The sequence below is a fragment of the Panthera pardus genome, unplaced genomic scaffold (genome assembly GCF_024362965.1).
Source record: "Panthera pardus isolate Hobbes unplaced genomic scaffold, ASM2436296v1 HiC_scaffold_16, whole genome shotgun sequence".
NCBI lineage: Eukaryota > Metazoa > Chordata > Mammalia > Carnivora > Felidae > Panthera > Panthera pardus.
Genome location: NW_026526721.1, coordinates 25,879,305 through 25,903,635, shown reverse-complemented (window position 1 = coordinate 25,903,635; position 24,331 = coordinate 25,879,305). Strand labels below are relative to the sequence as shown.

The 24,331-nt window shown below is 39.2% G+C and overlaps 1 pseudogene; it reads left to right on the top strand.

Moving 5' to 3' along the window:
* Positions 1-9,842: 9,842 nt before the first annotated feature.
* Positions 9,843-10,794, top strand: LOC109277889 (40S ribosomal protein S2-like; annotated as a pseudogene).
* The last annotated feature ends 13,537 nt before the right edge of the window (positions 10,795-24,331 follow it).

The window sequence follows — 24,331 nt, the reverse complement described above, 5'->3', positions numbered from 1 at the left end:
TCTGTAGGTTTTAAAGCAGCTTAGGAAAAGCTGGAGGAGCAGCTCTACAGGCCACAGGAATTGTGGGCTGAGGGGGAGAAGAGCAGCTGGACGGGGAAAAGAGAGAGCAGAGAAAACAGGAAACAAAATATGAGAGAAGAAAAATATATAAGCAAAGTGGGGGAAAGAGACACCAGAATTATATGTAAAAGTGAGGATAAAAGGAAAAGAAAGCAACCCCAGATGGAAGGAAGCCAGAAAGATAATCATTTCACATTCACTGAGATGATACGTTTGGAGACACTTTCTCCACAGACTTTTGGTGTCTGGCGTGCGCGTGTCTACTTTCCCAGGAGCCTTTCGTTTTCAGTGTTTCTGCATATTTTCCCCACTCAGTCATTTCAACAAAGCTAGGCCAATATTAGCTCTGTTTTACATGTGAGAAGAGGAAGGCAGGTTTATTGTGAAGCAAATAAAGCTTAAGCTACAGGGCACTTCCCTAGCACAGGCTCTTTCCAAGGCTCTGGGAGGGGCCTTAACAATGTGATTATATCGTCATTGCAGGAGGAACCACAGTCCAGATTACTGTAGTCTTTTTTCCTTTCTGACTTCTCCATCAGGTTTCACCTCCTGTCGGGTGACCTTGGAGTATTTTTGGCACCTGGCTGAGAGAAGTTGAGTCGAGGATGCATTTATGCGGTGTGGGATTTTTAGGTTATTTCCATGTGTGGGTAGGTTATTGCTAGCTGTTCTGGGGTAGGAGTAGCTTTCCAGACACATCCTATGGTGCCTTTCTTCTCCCGCTCAGTCTCCAATTCTGATAGCCCTTGGCTCTGTGCACAGTAGAGAAGAAAGAAGGCTTGAAATGAAGGGCGTCAGAAGCTAGTTTCGGGGGATGTTTTCCAGTCATCCAGTCATCGGATGTGTAAGAAAGATTGCAGCAGACCATGAAAAGACCTGGAGGAAATTTAAATGGGTATTACTAAGTGAAAGAAGCCTATTTGAAAAGGCTACGTACTGTATGATTCCAACTATATGACATTCTGGAAAGGGCAAAATAGACCCAGTGAAAGATCAGTGGTTGCCAGGGGTTGTGTATGGGGGAGGAGGTGATTAGCCAGATTGCACAGAGGATTTTTAGGGCAGTGAAGATACTCTATGATATTATAATGATGGATATATGTCATTATACATTTGTTCAAACCCATATAATGTATACCACCAACAGTGAACCCTAAAGTAAACTGTGGTCTTAGGATGATTATAATGTGTCAATATAGATTCATCCTTGAAATGAAAAGAAAAATGCAGCATTCTGGTGACTGATGTTGGTAATGGGGGAAGGCTCTGTATGTGTGGGGGTGGGGGAAAAAAGGGAAATCTCTTCTCTTTCTCTCAATTTCGTTGTAATTTTAAACTGCTTTAAAAATGTGTTAAAATTGGAAACCCAGCAAAAATACAAAAATTGCAAAAAAAATAAAATAAAATAAAAGTAAGCAGAGGGGATTCAGTTGTTTTTGAAGCCTAGTCAAAGTGGAGATTCCTTCTGGTCAGGAATATACATGATAATGTGGAACATATACTTATAGGCCACCATTTTTCTTCCTTTTTCTGGGAATCCCACCAAATAGAGTTTATTATAATTGCTGTGTTTGTAAGGCAAAAACCAATACAAACAGCAAGTACAGCTAAGTGTGAGGTTGCTTTTTCATTTTATTATTATTATTATGAAATGTTTATTTTTGAGAGAGAGAGAGCATGCAGGTATGGGTGAGTGGGGGAGGGCAGAGAGAGAGGGAGAGAATCCCAAGAATCTTGCACTGTCAGCACAGAGCGATGCAGGGCTTGAACCCACAAACCATGAGACCATGACTTCAGCAGAAATTGAGTCGAATGCTTAATCAACTGAGCCACCCAGGCGCCCCTGAAGTTGCTTTTTAAAAATGGATGCCAGCTGTCAATAGGAGAAAACAATTTGAATTAATCATGATAGAATTTTTTTTTCTTTTTGTCCCCTTTAAAAAATATAAAACAGGGCCACCTAGGTGTCTCAGTTGGCTAAGCATCCAACTCTTGATTTCAGCTCAAGTCGTGATCTCACAGATAAAGCTGTGCATCGCCTGCATTGGGCTCTGCACTGAGCATGGAGCCTGCTTGAGATTCTCTCTCTCTCCCTTTGCCCTTCCCTCCCTCCCTGTCTCTCTCTCTCTGCCTCTCTCAAAAGAAACATTTTAAAAAATATTACAAAATTGTCATCATAGGAAAAGATCATCAAAGAGTATGCAGACAAAAATGTAGGGGGGAAAGTATTTTGGCAGTGTGTGAGACAACATAAAAATATCTTATTATTCAGGATTTTGTGATATTTGTGGTATTTGTCAGCTTAAATTTTTTTTTTAGTTATGATTTTATTTCTCACTATAAATTTGTATTTTCATGCTTAAATTTGGATTATAATTGTATATTTTTCTTAAAGTATGTTTTGAAATCACATATAATCTTTAGTTCCACAAAACCTAGATTTGATCGTGGAGTAAAAAAAGGTCAAATAGATAGTTTTTCTGAGGTCACATGGCGACTGGCAAAATAGGCCATACAGCACAGAACAGCGGAGTTCTCTTCAGCCATCCGTCTATTTCTTTGGTCTTTCTCTAGTTTTAAGAGAAAAGTGAAAGATAGCACTACCTTGAATGTGCAATCCAGAACACACACAAGCATTTAAATTGATGTCACCAAAAATATAAACATCACAAGAATGTGACCCAGAAGGAAATGACTAATAAGTCATTGATTTTATTAAGTGGCAAATTTAGTTACAGAAATATATATATTAAAAGGTAAAACAAAGTATTAACTGAATTTTTTAGTTGTTTTCCTTTTATATAGAGATGAATAGAGAGTACAAGATGTATATTCAGCAGGCAATAGGAATAGTGCCAAACTTGAAAACAGGAAACCTTGATTAAAGACCCTGTTCTACTTGTAATGAGCCTGGTAATCATGGCAGATTTTGTTAGTTGTCCCCAAAATTCTTTCCCATTTTCTTCTGTGTAGTACCCGTTGCTCAGGTATAGCCTCCCAGCTAGACAACATCCCCTAGTCTTCCTGTAATTTAGGTGCAGTTGTATGACTAAGTGTTAACAATGGATTGCAAGTAAAAATGGTTTTTTTTTTTACTTGCAATTCTGTATAATGCTCTTATACAGTTCTTAGAATATTCAAGAAGAGGTTGTCTGCTTCTCCCGTTCATTTTTGTTTCTTCCCCTGAGCTGGAATGCAATATTAGTGAGCCCATGTTCACCTGTAAGGGCAGAACCCAAGAGGGCAACAACATAGAAAGACCCTAGATGCTCAGACAATTCTGGACTGTGACATGAGAGAGAAATAAGTAGTTAATTTTTTTTTTTTTGAAGAGATGTTAGCTAATGCTATAGTGGTAATGGTATTGCAATATAAAATGTATCAAATCAGCAAGTGCATCCTAAACTTATATGCTACACGTCAATTATATCTCCATTTTTAGAAAAGATTTTTTTCTGAGCCACTGTATTTTTGAAGTCTCCTTGCAAAAATAGCCTGTAAAAATGGTTTGCAGCCTAACCAACACTGAAGTAGGAGCAAGTTACCACCTCTCAAAGCTTCCGTTTCCTCAAGTGTAAAGTGGGGACCATAATACCAATTCTGGCCATGCATGCAGTTGCTCTGAGTATTAAATTAAATAATGTAAATCAGAGATGAATACATTACATTGTACTAATATAAAATATTATTTATGTTTGGGTGTTACCACTATTGGGGGAAGAAGATGAAATGAGGTTTTATTTATTTATTTATTTATTTATTTATTTATTTATTTAAATTTTTTTAAATGTTTATTCATTTTTGAGAGAGAGACAGAGAGACAGAGACAGAGTGCAAATGGGAAAGGGGCAGAGAGAGAGGGAGACAGGAAATCTGAAGCAGGCTACAGGCTCTGAGCTGTCAGCACAGAGCCTGATGTGGGGCTCAAACCCATGAACCGTGAGATCAAGACCTGAGCCGAAGTTGGGCACTTAATGAACTGAGCCCCCCAGGTGCCCCTGAAGGTTTTATTTTTTATTTTCTTAACAAATTTTTTGTTTTGGAATAGCTTAGATTAAGAAAGTAAGTGCATAACTTTAGTATACCTTTAGCCGGCACCCCCAATGTTAATGTTTTACATTCCCACAGCACCTTTTTCTTTTTCTTTTTTTTTTTTAAACATTTATTTATTTTTGAGACAGAGAGAGACAGAGCATGAACGGGGGAGGGTCAGAGAGAGAGGGAGACACAGAATCGGAAGCAGGCTCCAGGCTCTGAGCCATCAGCCCAGAACCCCATGCGGGGCTCAAACTCGCGAACCGCGAGATCGTGACCTGAGCTGAAGTAGGACGCCCAACCGACTGAGCCATCCAGGCGCCCCCCACAGCACATTTTTCAAAGCTAAAAAATCAACATTGGTCCATTACTGTAAATCCAGACTTTATTTGGATTTTACTAGTTTTTCCACTAAAGACCTTAAATTTTTCTCCCAGAATTCCATTTATGAGACAACATTGCATTAATTGCCATATTTCTTGATCCCTCTGGTCTGGACATTTTCTGTTTTTTTCTTATTTTTCATGACCTTTACAGTTCTCCCCCACACCTTTTTCTCCCCCACTGTTTTTAATCACCAAAACAGTTTTAAGTGATATTGACTGGGTATTCTGTGGAAAGTTCCTCTAGTTGGGTTTTTCTGATGTTGTTTTCATGGTTTAACAGTAATGATGGTTTGGGGGATTTTATTTAATTTAATTTATTTATTTTTAAAAATGTTTTATTTATTTTTTGAGAGCGAGCGACAGAGTGTGAGTAGGGGAGGGGCAGAGAGAGAGGGAGACACAGAATTCGAAGCAGGCTCCAGGTTCCGAGCTGTCAGCACAGAGCCGGATGCGGGGCTCGAACCCATGAACTGTGAGATCATGACCTGAGCCGAAGTCTGATGCTTAACCATCGAGCCACCTGGCACCCCTGGGGGTTTTTATTTTTAATGAAAAAAGTAATGTAGGATAGAAAGGGATAAGGGGGGAAAAAAAAAAGAGCAAGAGAGAGCACACAAGCGAAAATAATCACTCTATTTCAATTTGATTGCTTAATTAGCTCTAACTATTGTCCTAGTTAGCATGCCCCTGTGGCAGAGTAGAATTTTGTACATTAGCCTTATAAGGTACCTTTGAGAATGGCAAGAAGGTATCAGCTTCCTTCTCTCTCCTTATACCTCTGAATGAGCCTAGTAAATTGTCCATTTACTGTCCCTTCCTTCATTGTGGGAAAGTATCTAAAAAGCATAAGGTTATGATTCTGGAACTTGATGGCAGACAGGTGTCCAGTGGCATGAGCATCTTGTCTCGTGGAACAGAAAATAGTCTTTTTTTTAGAAAAACTGTTCACTTACAGCCTCAAAGCCATAGTGAACTGGTTCGCAAACCCTTAGCATATTGAGAAGCCTTTTTTTTTTTAATTTTATTTTAAGAGAGAGGAGGGAAAGGCAGAGGGAGAGAGGAACATTACAAAGGCAAATATCAATTATAGGCAAGAAAAAAGATAAGACTTAGTGAATTTAAGATCTTGAAGAAAAGTTTCAATAAACAAGAAGGCTAAAATCTTTCCTTGGATGCTGAACTGTAGTCTGACTCCCCTCACATTATAAAGGGAAAGCAATATTTTGATTAGGACAGGAATTAACCTACATATTTCATTTTGTATTTACTTTTTAAGTTGATCACATCCTAGGCAAGAACCTGCTAGGCAATATTTTTTTTTTTAATTTTTTTTAACGTGTATTTATTTTTGAGACAGAGAGAGACAGAACATGAACGGGGGAGGGTCAGAGAGAGAGAGGGAGACACAGAATCTGAAACAGGCTCCAGGCTCTGAGCTGTCAGCACAGAGCCTGACGCGGGGCTTGAACTCACGAACCACAAGATCATGACCTGAGCCGAAGTCGGACACTTAACTGACTGAGCCACCCAGGCGCCCCGGCAATATTGTTTTTAATATTTTAAGTAAAGATATCCATCTTGACTGCCATTAGAATTATAAAAAAGGTTTACTATGTCATTTCTTCTCTGGCTATATAAAGTCTTGAGTATACAAATTATCATCAGCACACACACATACACACCTATACTTAAAAAAAAAAAAAAAACCCAAAAAACAAACAAACAAAAAAAAACCTAAAAAGATAAAACTGACTGGGAAGGATCTAATTTTGATTAAATTCCAGAGTCCATTCTTTGAAGAGATCTTTTGGCTAAATCCAATCCAATCCATGGATAGCTCTGTACTGTTATCTTTCATCTTTTTTTTATATGAAATTTATTGTCAAATTGGTTTCCATAAAACACCCAGTGCTCATCTCAACAGGTGCCTTCCTCAATGCCCATTACCCACTTTCCCCTCCCCCCACCCCCATCAACCCTCAGTTTGTTCTCAGTATTTAAGAGTCTCTTATGGTTTGCTTCCTTCCCTCTCTGTAACTTTTGTTTTTCCCCCTTCTCCTCCCCCCTGGTCTTCTGTTGAGTGTCTCAGGCTCCACATATGAGTGAAAACATATGGTATCTGTCTTTCTCTGCCTGACTTATTTCACTTAGCATAACACTCTCCAGATCCATCCATGTTGCTACAAATGGGCAGATTTCATTCTTTCTCATTGCCAAGTAGTATTCCATTGTATATATAAACCACATCTTCTTTATCCATTCGTATCTTTCATCTAAGATCCACTCCTGGAAATCTTGTCTGGACTCAAAAGGCAACACCTCAGAGAATACTTGGTGTATATGATCTTTGTCAGCATCCACTTTTCTCTGTCTATACGTGGCTTCCCTCTGACCATTAATCTCTTGTTAAGCACTATTTCCCTATATCCCCATTTCCTCCCCCACCTAATTCCCTCCTTCTTCAAACTCATGTCCCAGTTTTCACCATGTCCTGCTGAGTCTGCTTCTTAAATGCATCTCAATTCCATCCATGTCTTTCTTTCTCTACTATTCGGGTCTAACACTACCAGTTTTCTGGTGTGACCCTCTACCACCATTTTTCTTTCTTTTTTTTAAAGTGTATGTATGTATGTATTATGTAATCTCCACATGCAGCATGGGGCTTGAACTCATAGCACCAAGATCAAAAGCCATGCTCTTTGGACTGAGCCAGCCAGGCGCTCCTGTACTACTACTCTTCTTCTGGACTAATGCACAGTCTCCAGTGCAGCGGCAGTGATATTTCTGAGACTTAATTCTCTTTGTATTGGTTCCACATGTGGCTTTTAAGTAGCCTCATCCCCCGACCCGAGTAAGGAAAAAAAAATCAAAATTCCTGAAAAATACTGATAATAGATCTAGTCTTGCCAGATCTGGTCTACCCATATTTTCCCAGCCAGATGTTTGGCATTTCCACCTTGTTGTTCTTATTCACCATCTCTCTCCTGCTTTCCTCCCTTATCTTGCTCATTTCTCTCCCCACCATTGACCCCTTGGCCATTTCTTTCCGTCCCTAAAAGATGCCCTGCTTTCCCCCTGACTCCCCAAGACCTTCACTCACTCTCCAAATCCCTTTTCTCTCATCCTTCAGGATTGCATGCCCCCCACTCAGCCCCCAGGAGAATCTCCCTGCCCCTTCTTTTCTACTAGTTTAGGTTGGGGTTCTCAACTATGCATCCCAGACATCCTCATCTTCTTCTTTAATAAACCATCCTCTTTTGTAATCGTGAGCTTGTTAAATATTTTGTAAATAAATACATTTCTTAACTATTTCAAAGAAATACATACATCCTATAACCCTCATGGACCACATTATAGAGGAGTAGAAGATTCATCAGATTTGCAAAAATATGGCAAGTAAATGGTAGTAGGGTCTAATACCTATCCCTTCTCAGTGCAAAAGTTTTATTTTACTATACAGATATTATTGAGAACTACTTTGCATTGCACTCTAAACCTGTGGGAAATTTTCTTCTTAATTAGTATGCTCTGAATTTAATTTTCTGTACCTTCCTTTCCTATCCTAAGTGAGAGTCCATTTAGGAGCTCTCAGTAGGAGGAACTGGATAATGTAGTTGAACATGTTATAATTCTAATGGAGAGAGTCAAGCATGCCTGGGATTACTCACAGAAAGTCCTTGCTATATCTGATAACAACCTTGGTTTTGTTACATGCCTGCATATGCATAGTTACATTCTTAAACTGATATCCAAACACAGTTAACTGTAATAACTGTTGCGTGCTTCTAGAGGATGTAAATATATCATGAAACAAAAAGTGTAATTGTGGATGGTAGGTAGCAATTCCAAAAAGACTCATAATCACTGATCTATTTCTTCTCTTTTAAACCCTTTTGTGTTTAAGCTTCTAACGTATCTCTACATAACATATTCCCCCACCCTCCACTTTGATAAATATGTTTGATGAACACTTTGAAACATATGTATTTTTCCTTGATTATTTCTAGAAGAACAGTTTTCAGATTTTTAGTTATTAAAAAACAGCTTTAGTTTAATTCTGAAAAATTTGCTTTTGTAGCGAGACATCTAGGTGTGTTCCTTGGAAGCTACTGAACACAACTCACAACTTTCTGTCATCTGTATCTATTCACAGTCAGAGAAAAAGTGCCTTTAGATCTATATATAGTGTTATGTCACTAGAGATCCTGTATTTTATTCCAACTGAACATAGTAGACTGTGGAAAAACAGACAGGAATGTCTTGGTATTTTCATTATGACTTTGATTGACTTGCTCTGGTATTCCATCCTCCTAATGAATATAAAATCATTGCTGAAATGTCCCCATTCAGCAGAAATACATAAACAATGAAGGAAAAGTAATTTAATTTTAGCTTATATTTGACTGAATGGTTACCAGTTTGGGGTAGCAGCCACAAAAAGCCAAGCAAATTCCAATGCTGTCAGGCAGTGTCTGGCAATAACAAGCAATTACAGTTTTCTTCTTAGAAAAGTCCCCAGATATTTCATCAAAAGTACTTAAGGTCAAATAAAGCATATATTCTCTTGCTTATGAACATGCATTCTAGAAACATCCTCCATGTGCTCTTTCTGGTTTGTGGCTGCTGTCGAGTTCCTTCTTTCCCCATTTTCAGGGACTTGCTTGCTCCACTTGACAAAATCCTCTGGTCATTCATACCCCGCCCTGCACGGACCTGCCACCTCGGCCCTCCTAGCCCCACTGCCAGTACTAACCCATCTTGTCACTCCTCTTCTTGATGCCAGGGGAGAGTTGAGTTTCACAATTCTGGGAATATAATGTACTTGGTATAGTCTCAAAGGGAACTCTAAATGTGTTTCCCTTTAGGAATTACATGGTGGAATTCCTCCACACGTGGTGAATATGTTCTCCCCTGTGCCTTGGAACCTAATCGTCACATGATAATGGTTGCATAGAAAGTATGTTGAACAACTGACTTGGTGATTTGGGGAAAATTGTAATTGCCTGGACTTCTGGCACTATTCATATTCCTATTCTATTTATATTCACTTAGTTTCAAAATAAATGGTGATTTTAAGAAATATAGCAGTTTTGAAACAAAATAGACTACTGTTATAGGCGTGGTATAGCCATCAAGTCAAAAGTGAATGGCAAAGTACAGAAGACTGACCTCCGAGTGTGGCCTTCATCCCACATTTACAAAGTATTGTAATTCTAGAATTTCACCAAAAGATAACTATGTGAAACCTGTGAAATCAAGGTAACTAGGAATAATTTTGACTTTTATTTTTCACCACTCCTGCCCCTAAAACTCAATGTATATTAGAAACCAGATTTAGCTTCTTCTCTGGGAAAACACCAAATGGTGGCTGACACTGGTGGGGCCCTGGAATGGGAGGCCACAGCGGCTTCCGCAGCTGCATCTGGGGCCAGGGCAGGCCAGGGTGGGAGTCGGGTGGGGAGGTGGCCTGGTCCGGGGCGCGGGGGTGGGGTTGGGGCGGGGCCGGGGTGGGGCGGGGCCGCGGAGCTAGTGGAGGCAAAGCCTAAGGTGAGGAGTGGATCCCGGTCACCAAGCTGGCCGCCTGGTCAAGAACATGAAGATCAAGTCTTTGGAGGAGATCGATCCCCATCAAAGAATCCGAGATCATTGACTTTTTCCTGGGGGCATCCCTCAAGGATGAGATTTTGAAGATTATGCCCCTGCAAAAGCAGACCCATTCTGGCCAGTGGACCAGGTTCAAGGCATTTGTTGCCATCAGGGATTACAATAGACACGTCGGTCTGGGTGCTAAGTGCTCCAAGGAGGTAGCTGCTGCCATCCATGGAGCCATCGTCCTGGCCAAGCTTTCCATCATCCCGGTTCAGAGAGGCTACTGGGGAACAAGATTGGCAAGTCCCACACTGTCCCATGAAAGGTGACCGCCCCTGTGGCTCTATGCTGGTGCGCCTCATCCCCTGCCCCCAGAGGCACTGGCATTATCTCAGCCTCTGTACCCAAGAAGCTACTGATGATGGCTGGTATGGATGACTGCCACACCTTGGCCAGGGCCTGCACTGCCACCCTGGGCAACTTTTGATGCCAGTTTTGATGCCATTTCCAAGACCTACAGCTATCTCACCCCTGACCTTTGGAAATAGACTGTGTTCACTAACTCTCCTTATCAGGAATTCACTGACCATCTTGTAAAGACCCACACCTGAGTCTTGTGCAGAGGACCCAAGCAGATTTAGAAGTATACTGTGTTTTATTAGGTTATTTATAAAAATGTATTTTTGTATTTTATTAATTTAAAAAAAATTTTAATTCCAATTCATTAATATAGAGTGTTATATTAGTTTCAGGTGTACAATAATTCTAGGTTATTTATGTTTTTTAGAAATTCTTCCTAAAGGAAATGTTGTCTATTGAACCTTATTCACTGCTGTCCTTTGGGGGTTAGTGAGAAATAAATGGGTGACAAAGAAAATAAGTTGTTGTGTTGTTGAAATTGAATGTACAGGTTAGAAAAGTTCTGTGGCTTCAAGACTGGCGATGGATTTCATTAATTACAATTAAAAACTTGCAGTGGAAACCATCCAGGAAATAAATCTTTAGGGTAAAGTGCAAACAGCTTTTCAGAAAGGAATTAAGTGATTAAGTGGCCCCAAATGGTCTATCACATAATTGTATAATCATATGGATATTTTCTCTGATGAAAGAAAGACAGATAATTTGAGGACTATAAATAGGGAAGCAGACTGGGACAAATAAGCCAGATATAGGAAGGTCTTTTCTTCTTCAGCCAAAATCTTCCTATTGATGCATTACCGGTTTTAATGGATGGTGGAAATTAAGTTTTCTCTAAAAATGAAGTCTCTAGTGTATGAGTTACATCTTTTACTATTCTATTTTTGCAATCTAAATTTTTGCCTTTCTAAAGACAACTTTATAGAAAGATACTTTCAAAAGTATCAGGCAAATTATGAATAAAAAACGGTTGGGACAAGCTGAGAAGAACCAGGATGAACACCCAGCTCCTTGGAACTCCCTATCTGCTAAAATGTGACGCCACCCCATTCAAGAATCATTTGATAACATTAATTTGATCTTTAAATGTACTCAGTTGAGTTTTGTTTTTTAACACTACAGAGAAGGCAGGGTTCAGAGTCCAGGAGACTAGGTATGGGTTTAATGGGTTTGATATCCAAAGATTCAGGTCCATTTTAAGAGACTCACAAAGAAAAAGATCCAAGAACATTAGCCAGAGTTCCAGGCCCGCAGAGATCAGTTGAAATCTGGGTTTGTGGGTGTCCAGGGGCTTAGAGACAGGAAGACAAAAGGGTAGGATGTGTGTAGGCAAGAGCAGGCAATGATATGAATGGGTTTCTAATATTTTACAATACAAGAAATGAGTCCTATAAATATACACAAAAACCTGGCTTTAAAAAAGGTAAAATTAGGTTTATCCAATGATGTTACAGAGAAGTATTCCTGATGATTGGAGGAGACAGGAAACTGAACAAATGGTGTTCACAATACCAACCTGTGGGAGTTCTTTGAGGAATGGACTTGCCTTTGTCACCTCTGGGTCTTTAGGACCTAGAGCTTGGAGCTGAATTGTGGCTTAATGTATAGGACTCTTTAAAAGTCTTCTAAAGTGACCTTAGGGGAGCAGAAAGAGATTTGAGTAAATTAAAATGGACTCTAGGTATAGTGAATTGTAGAGTATCAAAGTATTAGTTGAGATGCTGAATTCAGCCTATAGGCTTATGATATATATAATCTTTTCCTTTGGTTTAATTAGCTCAGATTTTTTTTTAAATTTTTTTTTTTTTAACGTTTATTTATTTTTGAGACGAGAGAGACAGAGCATGAACGGGGGAGGGTCAGAGAGAGGGAGACACAGAATCCGAAACAGGCTCCAGGCTCTGAGCTGTCAGCACAGAGCCCGACGCGGGGCTCGAACTCACAGACCGCGAGATCATGACCTGAGCCAAAGTGGGCCGCTTAACTGACTGAGCCACCCAGGCGCCCCAATTAGCTCAGATTTTTAAAAAGCAATGAATTTTGATTTCCTGGCAGGGAGATGCACCCTCCAGTTTGCCTTGTTTATTCTATGACACAATTGTTTTACCAGGCTCATACCTGAAGCCCTTTGAGTTTGACCCTTTGTCACTACCTGGGAAACAAAGAAAGCACAGTGAGCTGAGTGAGCTGATGTTAGTGAGCTGATGTGATAAACAAAATTTCACAAGTTCAACTAGGATGTTTCCAAACTCACATCACTACCTCAAAACTAGAAGCAGATGGCTACATCCTCTTATTCAATTAGTGTCTTCAGCACCCACTTGCCTATCAATAGAAGCCTAGAACCTCTTTTTTAAGGACCCACCCAATTGGTTGAAGGACTGCAGCCAGGTTGACCATATTTGCAAACAAGAGACTTTGCAAATAGCATCTGATACTGATGATACAGTTGGTTGGCACGGTTTTCTTGGTGGTACTCACAGGCTTAAGTGCTTGTTAACTGCTGAGGCTGGGTTTGCTAGTTGCACACTGTGCTCAAACTAGCACTTCCTCCTCTAACAAACTTCCGGTGCTTCACCTCAGGTCCTCAGTCAGACTGACTCTCCTTTCCAGGTAACAGTCTCCAAGGCCACCCTGGTTCACCCAGTTTTTCCACTTTCAGGGCTCTGTGAGCAGAGTTCGACAATGGATACCTTCTCTCCTAGAAGACTCTGGATTTTTTTTTTAAGTTTATTTATTTATTTTGAGAGAGACAGAGACAGCACGAGTAGGAGAGGGGCGGGGGGGGGGGGGGTACACAGAGAATCCCAAGCAGGCTCCGCACTGTCAGCACAGAGCCCAATGTGGGGCTTGAACTCATGAAACCATGAGATGTTGACCTAAGCAAACCGAGAGTCAGCCGCTCAATCTACTGAGCCACCCGGGCATCCTGACTCTGGATTCTTTATGTAAAAAGATTCATCCTTCCCCACCCTACCCCACCAAGTGACAGCTTTGCTATCTGCCTTTTCCTCAAACAATAAAATCTTGTTTGGAAAAGAAAAACTACTTTTTCATTCTGTGGAGTCCTTCACTCACCCTATGTGGGTCTGTAGCCCTTGAGGGATTTACTAACTAAGGAAGACCAAAACTTCCTAAAACAGAGATAATTTCCTTTTTCATAACTTTCTCTAATTTATTTTCAAACCACATCAACCTGTTTGTCCCAGGCATAGGCATCCTACTACATTCATATTTTTCATATAAAGCTTTGCATTGATTCAGAAAACAAAAACTCAGGTATAAAAACATTAATGTGGAAAGACGATTAGATTTAGTAATCTGAACAAATTCGGTGAAATACTTACCTGAATTACAAATTATGTGAGTGAGGCTGTGCAAATTCAATTCTTAGAAGGCTCTCTTTAACCAAATATAATAATTAGGTCAATTGCCATAACTTTGTAGATGTTGAGGGCTTTCCAACAGGGTCTCATATATGCTCCCTTCTATTTTATACATAATTTAAAAATCTCAAAGAAATTACCCTGGGAAGACTATAAATGGTAGCTATCAAATCCTGGCCAATTAATTTTTTTTTTCTTTTTTAAATCAGTTTTACCAATGTGATTCCATCTGGCTGAATTGAGAAAGTAATTTATTGCATTTGGTAAAAGGGCAGCCCTTTTACTAAATTATAAATATGTTAACTAAATGGAAATATCATCTAAATTACATGCCTGTTCCCTTCCTGATGAACTGCAAGTCTGAGCTTCCCAGAGAAGCATTCAATAAATAGGCTTTAGACATAGGGCTTCTACTACTGGCCATCAAAATAATTAGGTATAGAAATGTTTTAGAAAAATACATTTATGATTTTAATTTACTTTTTTTTAGCTTTGACTCTAAAAGCAGACTTAATTATGGCCTAATTTACATGTGCTTAATAGAGATCATGTTTAAAAATTTATTAATTTTTTTTAAAAGTTCATTTATTTTGAGAGAGAGAGAGAGAGAGAGAGAGAGAGAGAAACAGAGAGGGAGGGACAGAGTGAGAGGGAGAGAGAGAATTTATTAACTTTTTTTAATAGTTCATTTATTTTGAGAGAGAGAGAGAGAGAGAGAGAGAAACAGAGAGGGAGGGACAGAGTGAGAGGGAGAGAGAGAATCCCAAGCAGGCTTTCCATTATCAGAACCGAGCTCAATGCAGGGCTAGAACCCATGAACCATGAGATCATGACCTGAGACAAAATTAAGAGCTGGATGCTTAACTGACTGAGCCACCCAAGTGCCCCATTAATTGTTATTTTATTTATTTATTTATTTATTTATTTATTTATTTATTTATTTAATTTTAACGTTTATTTGTTATTGAGAGACAGAGAGAGACAGAGCATGAGCAGGGGAAGGGCAGAGAGAGAGGGACACACAGAATTCGAAGCAGGCTCCAGGCTCCGAGCTGCCAGTGCAGAGCCTGATGCGGGCCTCGAACTCACAAACCGTGAGATCATGACCCAAGACAAAGTCGGACTCTTAACCGACTGAGCCATCCAGGTGCCCCAATTGTTATTTTAAAAATAATAACAGATCTGTTGATTAAAAATACCTATGAAATTCTGTACACTGAGAAGGCTGCTTCCCACCCAATCCTCCCTTGGTTTCCCTTTCCTGATTTTCCTTCTCTTGTTTACCCTCCTTCCATAAAGATAACCACATTTATTTCATTAATCCTGAAATTTTCTTTTTTTTTTTTTATCCTGAAATTTTCATTGCATTTTAATGGGGGAGATTGGGAAGGAGACAAATGAGAATTAACTTTATAATACATAAATAAATACAAATGTTATTCTCTGCCCCTTTTTACATAAATGGCAGGCAGCATACTGTACAAATTGTTCTACATCTTTTTATTCATATTTATTAATATATTTGGCAGATAATTATATAAGAGTACATGAGTGGCTTCCTCTTTCTTTTTATAGCTGCATTATATTATGTTGGATTGTTTTCAGTTTTATGCTGTTACAAAAAATACATCTGTGAGTAACTGTGTACATCTACCACTTTACATATGTGCAAGTATTTCTGTAGAATAAAATGTTAGAATTGGCGTTGTTGATTCCAAGAGTATATTATGAATTTGGTGTTCTTGGAGATGTTGTCCAATTACATCCATGAGGGGTTGTACCAACTTATAGCCCCACCAATTTATGAGAGTGCCAATTTTTCCACAGTGTATTTTCAACACTGTGTATTATCAAACTTTTAGTTTGTTAAATCCATCCAACAGATAACACGGACAGTTTTAATCTGTATTCCTTATATTACGAGGGATATTACATATCATTTTCATATATTTGAGGCCCACTTATGTTTCCTTTTTGGTGAATTATCTATTTATATCCTTTATCCATTTGTATTGCTTTTTTTCTTGTTTGCTGAAACACACTTTATATTTTAGGAATATTAGGTCTTTGTCCACAGTACATTGCAAATATACTTACCAATTTGTCATTTGTCTTAACTTCGCTTATGGGCTTTTTGTTTTTGATTCTCTGGTTTGTTTTATCACACAGAACTTTTGATTATGTGCTTGAATTTATCAATCTTTTTTCTTTTAAGACTTCTGGAGGTTGGAGTCATTGTCAGAAAGATCTTTCCTTGTTTTCCTCTAGTACATTTATAGCTTTATTTTTTTACTTCATTTTTTGATTCGTTAAGAATTTTTTCTGATGTTCACTGTGAAATTTGAGTTCTATGTTAATTTTCCCCCTAGATGCCTACCCACTTGTCCCAACAGCACATATTAAATAGCTTGTCTTTTCCTCTACTGATCTAAATTGCTATCCTTAATCCTATTATGTATTTTTATCTGTTTTTTAGACATTTTATTCTGTGACTTGGTCTGTTTATTCATGGGCCAGATAACAGTATTCTAACTGTTAAAGCTTTGTATTTCAATATCTAGAAGTTCCAGTCCTCCTACATTGCTCTTCATTGTCAGTTTTCCGGCTGTTTTTGCCTATTTTTAAAAATGTACTTCGGCATTATCTTATCTAATTTTAAAAAAGGTCATTATTTATTGTATTAAAAGAATAAAAAAACTTACAGATAAATGTTATTTATATGATGTTGAGTTTTTCTCATATTAAAAGTATGCCTTTCCTTTTGATCAGTTCTTTTGTGTTCTTCAGAGGGTTTTACATTTTTCTACTTTTAGTTTTTATTTCTTAAGATAATTCCTAGGTGTTCTGCAGTTTTTGTTGGTATTGTAAATGAGATCATCCCTTCAAAGTTATTGACACGCGTAAGGACAAATACAGATTAAAAGTAAGAGGTTTAATTCTTCCCGTTGAAAATAAGGGAAGAGGTTTTCCTCCCCTTCTTTTTCTTAAAGCATTTCCTTTAGAAACTTCTAATTGGAAATGCTTTCTTTTCTCTTTGAACTGTATATAAATTCTTATGAAAACTGGATAGGCCTGTTGTCAGCTTTTCAACTCGGGGAATGCCTTTCTCAAGAACTCAGGAACCATCTCTTTTCCACGTAAACATCCAAGGAAGATAGCACCCTATTTCCAAGTTTCAGCAGAAGGGTAGGAGCCTAACTGGAGCTGACCTGGTTCCCAGTTGTAAAACTACTTCCTATCACAAAAATATGAGAAGTTTGTTTTTCCTTTGTCAGTTAACTAACACAGATTAGCACTTCAGTTGCCAGGTAAATGTAGGATGAACTATGTGAAATAGAACGTTGCTGTCAAGTCTGATGGCTTAGGGACTAGTTATTGTTTATCTTGAGAATGTGTGCACAAGGAGTTGTATCTGCCTATGTGGCTGAAGGGTGGAATTTCTCTCTGCCTCTACAGTCTCCTATCAGGTTCCCTGTAATGTGTATCACATTCCAGTTTAATGCTTATTCAATAATAAAATTGTTTTCTTTTTCTACTGCCTTCGTGGAGAGGATTTCTGGACTGGAAGAAGATTTTGTTTTTCATTCTCTTTCCTCACATGCAGTGGAGTTGTGTCCTTCTCCTTCTCCCTCTTCATATTTGGGCATGTTGGCAGAAGCTGTGGCTATCTTGGATTCTGCAGGTGCCCTTGAAGATGGAAGCCTCCCTAAGATGGCTAAGATGTTGAGGAAAGAGGAGAATTTTGGAGCCTGATGATGATGGAGCTTCTGTACCAGCCCCAAATTGTTTAGCTTTAGATTTCTCTCATGTGAGAGAGAAATAAAATTTTCTTGTTTCAGCCACTGTTATTTTGGTTGTTCTGTTAAGTGAGGCTGAATCAGTTATTCTAACTGATCCACTGCCAGAAAGAATAACTTCAGATAAAATAAAGCCAAATCAGCTTTCTTATTTAAGCATCCTTTAACATTTAACTGTTTTTGTTGTTGTTGTTGTTGTTGTTTGGTTTTTGGTTTTTTTGCTTACACCCATGTACTGCAAGTCAACTGACTTAGTTATCAAGACATGCATTTTGCAACCAGTTTATTTTTGGTCTTTACCATGAAGCCATTTGGTCAAATTTCAATGTCCTCTGGGTGCTTTTCTGGCTTTAAAAAATGACTAAGACGGACTTTTGATAATACATAACTTTATCTCTTACAGATAAAAATACTAAACTTTGGTCACATTTTGAGCCTCCATCCACCATTAATGCATATGTTGAAATGGGCCTAAAATGTTCAAGGGGAATCTTAACCCTCTTATAGGCTCACTTCTGTGGATAGTAGCTAAATCTTCTGTTTCCACATGGGGCTGGAAGTGCCTTCAGCTTCTGTTAAAGGATGTTAATTCAGTTCTGGCGTTGCTGATGATTAAAACCCATCATTCTGTCCTACAGCAGCACCAGAGAATATCTCCAGGCACTTGTCAGGAAGTATAACATTAAATTCACAGCCACTCAGTATGAAGCAAAAGCCCTCTGAGAAGAGTAATATTTATGGAGGACAGCTTGAAGAATATGCAGTCCTTCCCTTCTTCAGATGATCTGAAATCCATCCTTAACTTAAACAGATCCTCTCAGGGCTGTTTGTCTGGATTCCATTGTTTTGGTCCCTTGTACAATGACTTTTATATGATTATGTTTTGTTGTTATGACTTCTGCGTACATCTAAAGACATAAATAATAGCTACGTGAACTTATTTTAACTACGATAAGGCTATAGTTGACTCAGTTACTCATTTCATGGCGTGGTGGTTTCTTTATGAAGTCACATGCAATAACTTTCTCTGTGGTTTCATTACAAAACTGCATTCATTAAGTGACTGGTTACTTTTTATTGGTTTGTCTTGTGGATCATGTATTATTTTGTGTATTTTTGTGTGGTATATAGGGTACTAAGTCTGATGACATCTTTTTCTGTAACAGGGGCATCAAAATAAACCCTTGACTTAACGTAGCTTCTTGTTTCACATTTCCACAAATTGTCCTCCTTTTTCATGATCCCTATTCCTGTGACTTTTCCTCCTTGGCTCATCTCTTTGGTTTTGTGTCTGTGGATTAAGGATAAAGAAGGCTAGTTGGATTCATTCTGTTTTTCTTAGCAGTATAAAAAACAAACAAACAAACAAACAAACAAAAACACTTTTTATTTTTTTAGAGTGGAGTTTCATTGAGTTTTTTTTTTTTTTTTTTTTAATGTTTGTTTATTTTTTAGAAGAGTGCATGCAGGGGAGGGCAGAGAGGGAGACACAGAATCCAAAGCAGGCTCCAGGCTCTGAGCTGTCAGTACAGAGCCCGATATGGGGCTCAAACCTACAAACCATGAGATCATGACCAGAGCCAAAGTCAGATGCTTAACAGACTGAACCACCCAGGCACCCTGGAGTTTCATTGAGCTTTTAAGAAAAAGAGCTTCAAAGTTGACAGTCTTTTAGAATGACTATTTTAAGAAAAATTGGAATTTTGGCTTTATTTTTCAGGCTAATAATTTAGTTATTTATTTTTTAAACCTGTTTAGAATTCTTATTTTACTTAACTTTTTGAAAGTTGGTAATATAAGGGCACCCGGGTGGCTCAGTTAACTAAGCATCCAATTCTTGATTTCAGCTCAGCTCATGATCTCACGGTTTGTGAGATCGAGCCCACATCAGGCTCTGTGCTGACAATGTGGAGCCTACTTGAGATTCTCTTTCTCCCTCTCTCTCTGCCCCTCCCCCATTCATGCTATCTCTCTCAAAATGAATAAATAAACTTAAAAAATTTATAATAAATGGGGTGCCTGAGTGGCTAAGTCAGTTGAGCATTCAACTCTTGATTTTGGCTCAGGTCATGATCCTAGCTAGGGTCATGGGATTGAGCCCTGTGTAGGGATCTGCACTGGGTGTGGAGCCTGCTTAAGATTCTTTCTCTCTCTCCACCTCTCTTCCTTTGCTCCTCTCCACTGCTCATGCTCTCTCTCTCTCTAAAACAAAATTTTAAAAAATTAAAAAAAAAAAAATTGATAATACATCCATACAGCTCTAAATGCAAAAGGAACAAAAAGTATAGAATGAAAACTCTTCTAGTCCCCAGTTCCTTTCCCTTAGAAGTTGCCAATACTATGATTCTTTTGTGTTATATTTTTGGGTATTTTTTTTTTTTTTTTTTTTTTGTATAAGCAAACAAGTATATATAAACTCTTTCTTCTGATTTTTTATGGTAACATACCCATCACATTGTGCTGCCTCCCCTTTTATCAGAAATGGCATATATTAGAGCTTTCTCCATATCAGTACTAGAGTGCTTCCCTATTCTTTGTTCCAGTTGCCAAGTATTTTAGGGCTATACTTTATTTAACCACTTCTTTCTTCATGGTCCTTTTGGTTGTTTCTAATCTTTTAAAATATTATTAGTATGAACAGTATAACCTTGTACAGAACCAGTTTGCCTATTTGAGTTTATCTGTAAGATAGAGCCCTTAGAAGTATAACTTTCAGCTCACTTTGTACATGTATTTTAGGTTTTGATGGGCATTGCCAACTTGCTGTCCATAGAAGTAGCAGTAATTTACATTCCCTAGCTATTTTTGTATTACTTCTTAAATGAGGATCTCAAAGCATCAAATTACTTTATATCATTTAAGTGCTATATAGAATTAACCATAGATGGTCTTGGCCCTTAGGAACTAGCATTCGATAGAGATGTATTTTTTCCAAGTACATACATATTTTTTAATTGACTGTTCAGCTTTTTGTAATTTACTTGCCCCCATTTCTTTGTCTCGCTTTAGGAAAGTTGGGAAGAGTGAGCATGTGAAACTGGCAGAAACAGCTAGAAAGGTGGTTAACAAATGGTAGTCCTCCCTTGCCCCAGGGCCCGTCATGTTGTCTTGGATGTCTCTTGCTCCTGGATTTAAAAAGGCCTGTGGCTGCAGGACAGGAGGGTGGGGAGAGATGAGCTGGAAGTCTGGTATCTAAAAGCGGAAGCTTAAACATAGCCTCGCTCAGGAAACTGTCCAAACTACAAATTACTCTTAACTTAAAAAAAAGAAGAAAGAAAGAAAGAAAGAAAGAAAGAAAGAAAGAAAGGGCCCCAAACCATTCTCACGAACGATTCTGACGTGAAAGAATAAAAAAGCAATTTTCAAACAATGTCCTGTGCACTGGCTGACTACAGCCATGAAGAAATCTAGTTTCCCAGGGGTGGTCCTGGCAAAACAGGTCTGTCTCCAAATGGTTCTAGACCTGTTTCTGCCCATCTCATTATACCTGTGAAATAAAAGGACAAATATGTTTTTCTCTTCAGTAAAATAGAGTCTCAGAGAGCTTATTACAGCAAATACTCAGAGCCCAGGAAGAGACAAGCCACATGCAATTGGGGAATCAGGAAAAGACTGTTTATTGCACACCGGTGCTGGCCCAGCAGAGTCACCTCCAAAGGCTGAGCCCCGAACCCTGGCATTGGCCTCCATTTATGGCTGGGACGGTAGGGGTTTGAGAGACAAAAGAAAAAGGGGAGAGGGCGCTTATCAGCGATGCTATCCGGGCAGTTGGTGGACAAGGGAGGCAAGCAAGATTATCAAAGCCAAAAGCATGCAAGGAGAATATCCAGACTCGGACATCTAACTGGCCCCTTTATCTGGTTTTTGTGGCTTTTCTTCTCAAGCTTACCTGCTTTGCACTGGGATCCCACAATGGAGATGTGGCCAGAGGAGCAAGAATTTGAGAAGGTTGTGCTACCTGCCTCCCTACAGTCCTCACACCTCTGTTCGCAGTCTCATGAGAAGACAGAAGAACTCTGCCTCAAATTCAGGGCCCTCCCTCCAAAAGTAGTTCTCACACTATTCTGACTTATTCTCAGATTTATTCTTTTCACAGAAGCTGCACTCCTAACACACAGAATTATGTGCTCATCTGGTAACATACTCTGTTCTTTTCCATGTCATGCCATTATGCTTCTCCTGTGCCTGGAAGATTCTCTTCCCACTTACTACACATCAAAATTCTAGCTGCACTGTGCATTCATTAAGTGTTCTCTAACTTTGCTCTGACAAGCTCTATGTCATCTCTCCCTTGGCCAAATGCACGCTGCACTTTCTCATACTTCTCATCTGGCATCCTGGGCAGAGCATTCTGTTTATGAATTTGCCTCTTGTCTTCTCTTGCATTGGATTATAAGCCCTTTTATAGCACAAACCATTATCCTTCTATCCATTGCAGTGCCTGACTCACTTGAAGAGCTTAAACACACACACACACACGTACACACACACACACACACACACACACACACACACACGTGAATGTATTTAGCATATGCATAAAGCAATTATGACTGAAGTGAATGAATGAATGAAGACATGTAACTTTCTTCTTAATTGAATGGTGGAAAACATTTCTTACAATTGATGCAACCAGAAGATAACGTTTCCTCCATTTCTGATAAGCCAGTGGTTCTCAATGCCATCAGGATCATCTGCATAGATTGTTAAAACTCAGATTGCTGGGCCCCACCCCCAGACTTTGATGCAGTATATCTGAGATTGTATATTTCTAACAAATTCCCAGGTGATGCTGATGCAGCAGGTTCAGGCACCACATTTTGAGACCTACTGTAATAAGCTATTAATTGTGTAAGTATCATAACATAATTATTCCTCAGTCACTTTTGTCCAATTAGCTCTGGTCTGTTTACTCAGGAGGGGATGTTTGATACATTCCAGAGACAGTTTGGACTGTGCCAGTGTGTCAGTAGACAGTGACCGATGAGACCAACCTTCGTGGCTGGCATTGTTTGGAAATTGTTGCTCCCTTGAACCTGTGAGGGAATCTAAAGAAATCCTTTTCCCCTGTTCCTTACCTCCCCGAGGAAGGACAGTAGACTTGAAGGTCAATCACTATTTAAACTCAATACTCTGTTGTGATAATGCCTTTAGATGGTATACACCACTATTTAAACTCAATACTCTGCTGTGACCATGCCTTGGGATGGTATACAAAGAGCTAAGGCATTGTACTGACATGGAACCTGTGTGGTCCTAATGCCTAGATTTTTAAAAGAGTAAGTTAACAAGAATATAATCTGTGGGACCCAGCACAAAATGAAAATGAGGGGTCTTTCGATAAAGAATGATGATGAATTTCAAGGTGGCAACAGCAGAGGATAAAGCAAGCGTGAGGCCCTTCTCAGTGTAGAGCCTGTGTGACTGCTCAGGTCGCGTTTCCATGAAGTTGGTCCTGATCTTGGCCGTGGAAGGGTTTCCAGCCATTTCTGGAAGAGAAAGCAAATGCCAGGGAAAGAGACAGGGTGAGGCAGAGGAATTGCACGATGCATGTGGAAATGGTGGAGCAGGAGGCTGGAGTTAGAGCTGACTTTCTAGGCCCTTCTTTCCCTCCACTTTGTTACTGTGCTGCTTTTCCCCCCTCAGAATACAGAGCACTGAAGGGATGGTGTGTCCCTCAGGAGATACGGCCCATGATGGGTTAAGAAAGAATGCCAAAGACACCACCAACCCACCACCCCTTGCAGAGTGCAGTGAGGAGCCTGAGAAAAGCCAGGTTGGCTGGGAGCAGTAGGTCAGTCACCCCAGGAGCCTACCTGAACTTAGAGTGGATGCAGTTCTCCCCTTTTAGTGTATCTTTTTCTTCAGGTGCTTCCTTTAAAAAAATTTGTTTTAATGTTTGTTTATTTATTTTGAGAGCAAGAGAGCATGCGAAGGGGAGGGGCACAAAGAGAGGGGGAGGGAGAATCCCAAGCAGGCTCCACACTGTCAGTGCAGAACCTAATGTGCAGCCCCATCCCACAACCCTGGGATCATGACCTGAGCAAAAATCAAGAGTCACATGCTTAACCAACTGAGCCACGCAGGTGACCTTTAAATTTTCTTCTAAAATGACATATATTATTTTTCTGTGGAAAATTTTTTCTTGGAAAAAAACTTGTATTTATTGAAAAAAAAAAATAAAGGAATCCATAGGTTTTCCATTAAGCGTCTACTAGATGGCAAGCTCCTTGGAAGCCAGGATCTGCCCCACACATCTTGGTGTCCTTGTTCCCAGCACAACACTAGGCCCACAGACAAAGCGAGGTACAATTATGTTGAAAAATTGAACAGAATTGTTTCTGACATTTGCTCTAAAACTTCAAATGTTCTCCATAGTGTCTAGCACAGTGTCATTGTTTAAATATTTTAAAAGAAGATAGCTAGTTTGAGGCACACATTTGGGTTATGAGCTAAAGTTTTGCCAGCTTTATTATGGAATTTTTCTTGTTATAATAAATTCCTTTGCTAGAATATGTGTGCAAAAATTTAAGACCATTGAGAAGATTTAATTTGGCACAAAGTAGCTGTGTCATCTGGATAGCCAATTTATAAGTCTGGGCCTTCTTTTTCACATTCATTATTTGTCATTTAACTGAGCAATCAATTAATTAACATCCAT